This window comes from Neophocaena asiaeorientalis, unplaced genomic scaffold (genome assembly GCF_003031525.2).
Source record: "Neophocaena asiaeorientalis asiaeorientalis breed wild unplaced genomic scaffold, Neophocaena_asiaeorientalis_V1.1 scaffold469, whole genome shotgun sequence".
NCBI classification, from domain to species: domain Eukaryota; kingdom Metazoa; phylum Chordata; class Mammalia; order Artiodactyla; family Phocoenidae; genus Neophocaena; species Neophocaena asiaeorientalis.
Window position 1 is genome coordinate 59,910 of NW_020172691.1, and position 10,645 is coordinate 70,554.

Below are 10,645 nucleotides of genomic sequence, written 5' to 3' on the forward strand. Positions count from 1 at the left end.
GATTGAGATCCCCGAGCAGGGATAGAACCCATTCCCCTGCAGTGGAAGCGCAGTCTTAACCAATTGACGGCCAGAGGAGTCCCTGGATCGGTGCCCTTTGTTTAAGCACAAAGACACTCTGCGATGTCACTGCGTGCAAGGAAGGGGCGGGCCTCGTGGGTTCTCCCTTGATACCCTCCCCCCATATCTGGCCTTGCCAGCTTCTCCGCATCTCATTTCTTCCCCCACATCATCAGGCTCACCCCCACAAGCCCCTGAACTTTGGGTAGCACCCAGGGAACAATGAGGTTCAGAACAAGTCCCTGGTCAGCTTAAGAGAATGGGCCCACCCAGAGGACCCTGTCCAGTCCAGCCTCGCTGGTCCTGCAGTCCACGCATCGCCCTCACTCGCCCAACTTCCCTACTCACACAGAAAAGCCCTTTTCTGTGCGGTTGGAGACGCTGGCACATCTCTGGGATCTGAACCTCGGCCCTATCGCAACAGTATTTGCAGTATTTGCCGTCTCCTTCACCATCTCTAGACTTGACTTGATGTGTCAGGTCCAGGGCGGATATCCCACAGCGCCTGACCATCCTTTCCTGCCTCGGACCCCCACTCAGCCGAGGGGTCAGTCAAGAAGGCTGGACCACAACCAGCGGCTGAGGGCTGAAACTCAAGTCCGGACCTGAGGACAACACGCCGGGTCCCCACCCCGCGGCCGAGGGGGAGACTCGGGTCTCGACACGGGACAGGACGCCGGGTCCCCACCCCGAGGCCGAGGGGGAGACTCGGGTCAGGATCCCGGGGCCGGTGGGACGTGGGGAGATCCTGGCCCGCCGCCGCTTTCGATAGGCTCCGGTCTATTCTATGCAGCCTCTTCCAAGTTCGGGACCCGGGCCGCGCACTCACCATCTCCGACTGCTTCCGGGTTCTCTGAAGCGTCCTCACTGCGGCCTTGCGACCTGGGCAGGTGAGAGCGACGGGGACGGATCACCTGAGGCCAAGCGGGTTCGTACAAGGGGCGGGGCTGCTGAGAAAAACATCCGCGGGCTGGGAACGCGCCCGCCGCGCGTCCTCATTGGACGACTCTCCGGTGCCCGGGCTCTGATTGGATAGTAATCTGTGCCCCGCCCCTGCCCTGACGGACAGCCTCCTGATCCCATTCGGGCCAGATTGCTTTGTCCAGACCCCGCCCAGTCGCCGCTGATTGGACAGTTCAACCAGACCCCGCCCCTGCTCCTACTTGACAGGCCACAGGCACACGCGTGTCTGATCCGCCCGCCTGGGACTTGGGCTCAGTGCAGAACGGGCTCTGGGCGCGGCGCACCCTGTGGCATCTGTCCACAGCTGGGCGGCTCGCCTGTGTCCTCCTCCTGCACCTGGAAGTCCAGACTCAGTTTCCCCGCGGATCGCTCCATATCCGGAGTGAAGATGAGAAAAGGTGGGACACGGCAAGGGCCGAGGTCACCGTGGAAATATTCCCTTTAAGAACAGACTCGCAGTTACATCACCACATGAAAGGTAGGTTCACGTAAGGTTTTGAAGTGTGACCTTTGACACGGGAAAGCCCCGCCCTTCGTCCCCTCCCCCGCCTCTGGGGCTTGAGATCAGCAACTCAAGCGATCTGCCAAGTAACTTTACCCCGTGTGAAGTCGGACCCTGAGGCCCCAGCCGCCGAACAGGACTGGTCTCAGCATATCCACAGGTGTGAGACGCCACAGTTCTCAGGTGTGCATTTTACACTGCAAGGAAATGTTTTTTAGATCTGTTTTTGAGTGTTGCTAAATAATTTTGAAGTATGAAAAGGCTGTGATATCCCGAAAGCAATTGAACTCCTATTTTAACTGATTGAAAAAGAAAAGCAATAAAAGCTTAATTAAGTTTGCGTTGGACCTGAAAATTCTTAAGGTTCTGATTAAATTAGCGCAAAACAATCCCACATGCCGCGGGGCAACTAAGCCCACGCGGCCTGGAACCCCTGCGCCACAACTAGAGAGAGTAAACCCACACGCCACAACTAGAGAGAAGACCGCATGCCACAACAAAGAGCCAGCGGGCCGCAACGAAAATCCCGCCTACTGCGACTAAGACCCAATGCAGACAAAAAAATAAATATTTAAAATAAATAAATAAGCCCAAAACATTTATAGCATTTCATATGACTGCTCATTTCAGAAAATACCCTCCAACTTGAGATGGAGTAAAAAAGTATAAACTTGAATACAACTGACCATTTTACTTATAAACATAATTATGAAAATTCATTTTCCGTGGTTTGCGGAAAGGTTTTATTCACTTTCATTAAAATTATAGTTCAGGGCGACAAATTTTAAAATGCTTTCCTATGGTAGAAAAGTGACTTCCAATTACAAGTAAATTACTTATGATTCCTAAACTTTTTTTTTTTTTTCATTTTGTGAATTAATAATGAATGCTGGGACTTCCCTGGGGGCGCAGTGGTTAAGAATCCACCTGCCAATGAGGGGGACACAGGTTCGAGCCCTGATCTGGGAATATCCCACAAGCCGCGGAGCAACTAAGCCCGTGCGCCACAACTACTGAGCCCGCGTGCCACAATTACTGAAGGCTGCGCGCCTAGAGCCTGCGCTCTGCAACAAGAGAAGCAACCGCAATGAGAAGCCCACGCACCTCAACGAAGAGTAGCCCCCCCCCCCTTCACGACAACTAGAGAAAGCCCGCGGGCAGCAACGAAGACCCAACGCAGCCACAATTAATTAATTAATTAAAATAATAATAATAATGAATGCTGTTTCGAAAAACTTAGCCTGAGGGCTTCCCTGGTGACGCAGTGGTTGAGAGTCCGCCTGCCGATGCAGGGGACACGGGTTCGTGCCCCAGTCCGGGAAGATCCCACATGCCGCGGAGCGGCTGGGCCCGGGAGCCATGGCCGCTGAGCCTGCGCGTCCGGAGCCTGTGCTCTGCAACGGGAGAGGCCACAACAGTGAGAGGGCCGCGTACCGCAAAAAAAAAGAAAAACTTAGCCTGAGATTTGGAAATCTAAGCGTTATGGAGGAAGAATATCAGCTGCCATATCAGTAAACAAAGGAAGTTGCAGCCATCAAGTCAGCTTCCACTGCAGCCGCCCCCAACTGTGCACCCCAGGGGATTCAGGATGGAGAAAAGCAGGATACTGGCCCTAGATACTTAAGGTGCATATCAAAGGAATGATTTCAATCAGCCCAGACTCTTGCATCTTCCCATACCTAGAAAAGCACTAAATTCATTAACTTGACATGTCTGGTTTTCTTTAATTAACAGTAATCTTTCGATGTTTCTACTACCTGATTTTTGTTGCAAAATTCCTATCCATCCTGGTTCCTCCCTTACCTCTTCAGAGAGGTCCCTCAGGGCGATCTGAGAAGCCATCTTCTGACTTTCAATCCTCAGAAAGTCTGCCAAGTATAACATAATTCTCCACTTTTAGGTTGTGCTTTTTTTTTTTCAGTCCACAATTGTGAATCACTATGTTGTACACCTGAAAATTCTATAATATTATACATTAACTATACCTCAAATTTTAAAATATTAAATAAAAATAATTTTAGAATTTTTAACTTTTTAAAAATTCTTAAAACAAAAATAATGCGGTTGGGAAAATGATGCTGAGAAATAAAATACTGCCTACCATATCAGTAAACAAAGGATGTCACAGTCATTAGCGATTGCACCTACCTCCTACAGTGAGCCGGTGAGCCCTGAGGGAACTCAGGATGTGTCAGGATACTGGCCCCAGAGAGCTGAGGTGCATATCAAAGGAATGATTTCAGTGAGCCAAGACTCTTGCAACTTCCCATACACAGAAAAGTGCCAAATTCCCTAACTTGAGATATCTGGTTTTCTTTAATTAAGAATAATCTTTGTACTACTACCTGCCCTTTGTTGCAAAACTTCTATATAACCTGGCTTCTCGCCTCGCCTCCTTGGAGCAGTTTCTCAGAGTTATCTGTAACGCTGTCTCCCGGGCTGCAGTCCTCATTGTGCCCCAAATAAAACTTAACTCGCAGCTCTCATGTTGTGCATATATTTCTTTTAAGTCAACACGAGGTTCGGCTGCTCACTGCTCATATGCCAATAATTCAAGAGGTAAATGTCGGTAGGAGAGAAAGGGGCTTTAATCAGAAAAGCTGGCAATCTGGGGAGAAGGTGGACTTGTGTCCGAGACCAACTCCAAAGATTCTGCTTAGGTATGACAGTTTTTAAAGGGGGAAAAGAGGGGTGGGGGAGAATCTCAGTGAATCATCAAGGCAGGAGGTTGAGTTCTGCATCCTTCTCCATTGCGAGCAGATACCATCTCTTCAGATGTTATCTTGCCTGTGTGATCTGCCTGCAGGATTGCTAAGGGGGCTGTTGCAGATAGAGAGCTAGTCATTTTTTACCTGCTTTATTCTTCATTTTTCTTTTCCATCTAGGAAAAGAACCACCAGGTTAGACAAGGCATGGTGTACATTCAGGAGAGCGTAAGTCAGGAGTTAGTATCAACTGCTTAGTGATCTCATTCCTATAATTAGGTCTTTTAAGATTAGTGGGGGACAGAAATGGGTAACAGGAAGGGGCAAAAGAGCTGCTTTCAATCCCTATTATATGCACCTCAGCTATCTAGGGCCAGTTTCCTGTGCTTTCTCATCCTGAGTCTCCTCAGGGTGCACCTCGGGAGCAGCTGTAATGTGATGGCTTGACGGCTGCAACATCCTTTGTTTACTGATATGGCAGGCAACATTTTTCATTCAGAGTGTTTCTCATTGGTCGTAAATTCCACCAATGTTTGGGAGATATCTCATGACCAATTTTGTCCCATGGTGCTAGGAAAGCTCATTCCTAGATCAGGTAAAGATTCTGTTGATATGCCAATTTTTGGATTAGGCCTTGGGTTTTTTTGCTTTTTTAAAAAATATTTATTTATGGCTGCATTGGGTCTTCGTTGCTGTGCACAGGCTTTCTCTAGTTGCAGCAAGCGGGGGGCTACTCTTCGTTGCAGTACGCGGGCTTCTCATTTCGGTGGCTTCTCTTGTTGCAGAGCACAGGCTCTAGGCGTGCGGGCTTCAGTAGTTGTGGCACGCAGGCTCAGTAATTGTGGCACACGGACTTATTTGCTCTGCAGCATGTGGGATCTTCCCAGACCAGGGATCAAACCTGTGTCCCCTGTATTAGCAGGCGGATTCTTAACCACTGCGCCACCAAGGAAGTCCCAGATGGGGCCCTGTTGATAATTTAAAATTCTCTGGATCACCTGTCTTACAAGTTTACTATGATCCAGGAAATGTTTTCCCCTGTTGCTTTTTCCCATACCTAGAATTACACTATTACAATTGTTCTGTCTAGAGTCATAAACGAGATCTATTTCCTCAAGACAGGATATAAGTAATATACCTAGTAACATAAAATAGACAGGATATAAGTATCTTATATCTTATAAAATAGACAGGATATAAGTAATATACCTAGTAACATTAATGAAGTCACAAGTAGGGACTTAAGCCATGAGCTTCCAGAACAAAACCAGCTTCCCAAAAGATCACCAAGGCTAGGAAGTAGGTCATCTAAGGCAGCAATCTGATTTTTCAGGTAGCTTATTAAATGTATTATATTGGAGTATTCATCTGGTATGAAAACACAGGATTCAGTTTGAATTAGGGCACACGTGCCTCCTTGAGATGCTGTAAGGATATCAAGGACCATATGATTTTGTAACACAGCTTTCCTCATAATGGGGATCTCAGAATTCAGTAGGTTAATAGCCTGGTTACTATCATTTAAGGCCTTATAGTGAATTCTGTTAAGGCTTCACTGTGGGAAATTACATCTTCCAGTCCTACTGAAGGCACAAAATAGCTGCTAAGTGATCCTACCAGTGAAACATAGATCTTTTGGTCCATCGGGCTCACATTGATGGTAAATTTGCTGGGGTTGCGTCTAAGGGAATCCTACAGTACATCTTCCTATCCATCATGGCAGAAGTCAGGGCCATAGGTTGAACCCACAAAGCCATCGAGTCCCATTAGGTGTGACCCATTATATTCCTGGTCACCTGACCCAAAATGCTCCATACCAATCACTATCTTTTTTTTTTGGCCACAGCAAACGGCTTGTGGGATCTTAATTCCCCAACCAGGGATCGAACCCGCACACCCAGCAGTGAAAGCACAAAGTCCTAACCACTGGACCACCAGGAAATTCCCCAGTCACTCTCTTGAAGGGAAATGAAATGACATATTGGCATTTTTTATAAGGTACCCAGCCTAATTTCCCAGTGTTGTTAGGCTGATTATCTTTAGTATGATTTAATTGTTTGCAACACATGGGGGGGCGTCTTTAGACTTAGACAACCATAGCCTGGTGTTAGCCAAATAAATCCATCCCATAACTGAGGGAAGGTCCCTCCTAGTAATCAAGAGGTGACTTTTTTTTAAAATTTTTATTTATTTATTTATTTTTGGCTGTGTTGGGTCTCTAGTTGCAGTGAGTGGGTGCTACTCGTCATTGCAGCGCGCAGGCTTTTCATCGCTATGGCTTCTCTTGTTGCGGAGCACGGGCTCTGGGCGTGCGAGCTTCAGTAGTTGCAGCACGGGGGTTCAGTACTTGTGGCTCACGGACTCTGGAGTGCAGGCTCAGTAGTTGTGGCGCTTGGGCTTAGTTGCTATGCGGCATGTGGGATCTTCCTGGGCCAGGGATTGAACTCATGTCCATCCCCTGCATTGGCAGGTGGATTCTTCACCATGCGCCACCAGGGAAGTCCCAAGAGGTGACATTTTTTAATTGAAATTTAGCTCATTGTTCTGATTGAGCTTGAGTAGCTTTAAGGGAAAACTCATATTTATGGCCAGGGTCAGAATAAATATGTTGGATTGCCCAAGTCCAATCTGGTAATATCAGTAGTGGCCTGGAGAGAACTATAGCTTCTTTCTTTTAAAATAAAATTTTTAAGGCCCATCCAATAAGAGCCTTGGAGAGGAGAAACCCACCAAGGTAAAAGAGAAGTACCGGATGCAGGTAATTGACCACAAACCCAACAATTGGATTGATTTCTAAAATTCACATAGGATCATGCCCATGATGGAAAAACATTTGATTTGTGGGCAAAAGCCCAAGAAATCAAGAAGAAAACATTATAAATAATCTTATGGGTCAGGTCCAGCCTCTTGGGATAGCTGTCTACTTCTGATGTTGCCTTCTCCTGGTTCTGGCATTGGTGTTTCTTTCTTTTTAGAGCATCATTAGAGTATCACTTTAAGGTGAGTTTGAGGTCAGCAGTTCTCTCTATAGACCAGTCCAGTGCAAGGGCCCTTTTTAGGTGGGAAATGTAAATCCAAGAGTCAATTCCTTTCAGTGGGGTTTTATTTTTAATATTTATTTATTTATTTAGGCTGCGCCGGGTCTTAGTTGTGGCACGAGGGATCTTCATTGCGGCACGCGGGATCTTTTAGTTGCATCATGCGGACTTTAGTTGCGGTAGGTGGACTCTTGGTTGTGGCATGCATGCAGGATCTAGTTCCCTGATCAGGGATCAAACCTGGGCCCCCTGCATTGGGAGCACGGAATCTTACCCATTGGACCAACAGGGAAGTCCCAATTCCTTTCAGTTTTAATGCACTTGAGTTAGTTAAAAGAACCTGATAAGGGCCCTTCCTTCTAAGGTTGGAGGGAGGCTTTTAAATGATGGCTTTTCCAGTATACATAATCTCCTGTTTGTAAGTCATGGGGCATCTGATCTTCATCTGAGGATCAATTACTGTGATAAGCTTCAGATACAAGATTAGAATGTCCTGTTAAAGTAGGAACGTTCCTTAAAAAACTAAAAATAGAGCTATCGTATGATCCTGCAATCCCACTCCTGCGTACATATCTGGAGAAAAACATAATTCGAGAAAATACATGCACCCCAATGTTCATAGCAGCACTATTCACAATAGCCAAGACATGGAAACAACCTAAATGTCCATCAACAGATGAATGGATAAAGAAGATGTGGTATGTATGTATAATAAAATATTATTCAGCATAAAAAAGAATGAAATAATACCACTTGCAGCAACACAAATGGACCTAGAGATTATCATACTAAGTGAAGTAAGACAGAGAAATATCATATGATATCATTTAGATGTGGAGCTAAAAAACAAAAAAGATACAAATGAACTTATATACAAAACAGAAACAGACCCACAGACATATAAAACAAAACTTATGGTTACCAAAGGGGAAATGGGGTAGAGGAGGGATAAATTAGGAGTTTGGGATTAACACATACAGACTACTATATATAAAATAGATAACCAACAAGGACCTACTGTATAGCACAGGAAAATATACTCAATATTTTGTAATAACCTCTAAGGGAAAAGAATCTGAATCACTTTCCTGTATACCTGAAACTAACACAACATTATAAATCTACTATACTTCAATAAAAAAAAAGAATGTCCTGTTGATAATTCCCTTAAGCCTTTGCGATAATGTAATATATCTCCTTTCAATAATCTAGGTTCATATAATCCTTCATCCAATCTCATTGGTCTCCCCATGATAATCTCAAAGGGAGACAAATGATGTTTGCCAAAAGGGGTGGATCTGAGGTTGAGGAGAACCAATGAAAGGGCCTTAGGCCAGGGTGAGGAATAAGCATTCATAATTTTAGCCAACTGAGGGTTTTAAAAAAATATTTATTTATTTATTCATTTTATTTATTTATTTAGGCTCCATCAGGTCTTAGTTGCAGCACGCGGGCTTCTTAGCTGCAGCATGCAGACTCTTAGTTGCGGTATGCAGATTTCTTTAGTTGGGGCATGCGTGCAGGATCTAGCTCCCCACCAGGGATCGAAGCCGGGACCCCTAGCCAATTGAGTTTTAATTGTTCCATTTGTCTTTCTACAAACCCAGAAGACTGGGGTTGATTGGCACAATGGAACTCTTGCATAATCAGTCAAATCTTACAAATTTCTTCAGCAATTTGTCCAATAAAATGAGTTCCTCTATCGTGATGTAGTTCTGAGGGGATTCCACAAATGGGAGCCACTCTTTCTAAAATCAGTTTCCGGGCTTCCCTGGTGGCGCAGTGGTTGAGAGTCCACCTGCCGATGCAGGGGACACAGGTTCGTGCCCCGGTACGGGAAGATCCCACATGCCGCAGAGCGGCTGGGTCTGTCAGCCAGGGCCGCTGAGCCTTCGCGTCCGGAGCCTGTGCTCCGCAACGGGAGGGGCCACAACAGTGAGAGGCCCGCGTACCGAAAAAAAAAATAAATAAATAAAATCAGTTTCCTGGGACTTCCCCAGTGGTCCAGTGGGTAAGACCCCACTCTCCCAATGCAGGGGGCCCCGGTTTGATCCCTGTTCAGGGAACTAGATCCTGCATGCAAGCCACAACCAAGAGTCTGCATACCGCAACTAAAGATCCCACGTGCCTCAACTAAAGATCCCGTGTGCCACAACTGAAGATCCTGAATGCTGCAACTAAGATCCGGTGCAACCAAAATAAATAAATAAAAATAATAAATAAATAAATATTAAAATCAATTTCCCTACTGATTGTGCTGTGGCACATCTACATGGGAATGCCTCAACCCAGTGTGAAAACGTACAAATCATAACAAGAACATATTGATAACAATGGGAAGGAGGCATTTGTATAAAACCAATCTGGTATACTTCAAAAGGACCCACAGGTAATGGAAAATGTCCTTGAGAACAATGGATTGGCTTCCATGGGTTATATCTGGGACAAGGACTGTATCCTGAATAGACCTTTGGAGCTATAGTAAAAGAAGGCTTCCAAAAATATTGTTTACCCCATAACACCATCTTATCTGGGTTCCAACGGGTTAACTCATGAGTATATTGTAAAATAGGATATTGAGCTCGAAACAGAAGGATAGGCTTCCCTTTTGGGCCTATCCACAGCTCTGTATTGGAGTTGAATCTTCCTGCATTCTGTGTCCAAGTGTCTTTTTCTTTGTCTGGTACCATCCTCTGAAACTTGAACAATATGTCAGTAAGGTTACTGGGAGGCTGAAAGGGAAAGGCAGTGGTTAGTTGGTCCTTGTTGGTTTGTAAAGCTTCTGCTTGGGAGTGTTATCCACTAGAGAATTTCCTTTCGCTTCTGCAGTGTCACCCTTAGAATGATCTGATGCCTTAACAATGGCAAGTGCCCTTGGTAGCAGAATTGCATCTAGGGACTTCCCTGGTGGTGCAGTGGTTAAGAATCCGCCTGCCAATGCAGGGGACACAGGTTCGAGCCCTGGTCCGGGAAGATCCCACATGCCATGGAGCAACAAAGCCCGTGTGCCACTACTGAGCCTGCGCTCTAGAGCCCACAAGCCACAACTACTGAGCCCACGTGCCACAACTACGGAAGCCCACGCAGCTAGAGCCCGTGCTCCGCAACAAGAGAAGCCACCGTAATGAGAAGCCTACCCACCACGACGAAGAGTAGCCCCTGCTCGCCCCAACTAGAGAAAGCCCGAGGGCTGCAACAAAGACTCAACACAGCCAGAATAAATAAATTTTTTAAAAAAAGAATTGCATCTAGTAACTCCACTACTTATTTCCTATTTTTTTAAATTTAAGTATAGTTGATTTTCAATGTTGTATTACTTTCTACTGTGCAGCAAAGTGATTCAGTTATGCATATATATATATATATATATACTTTCC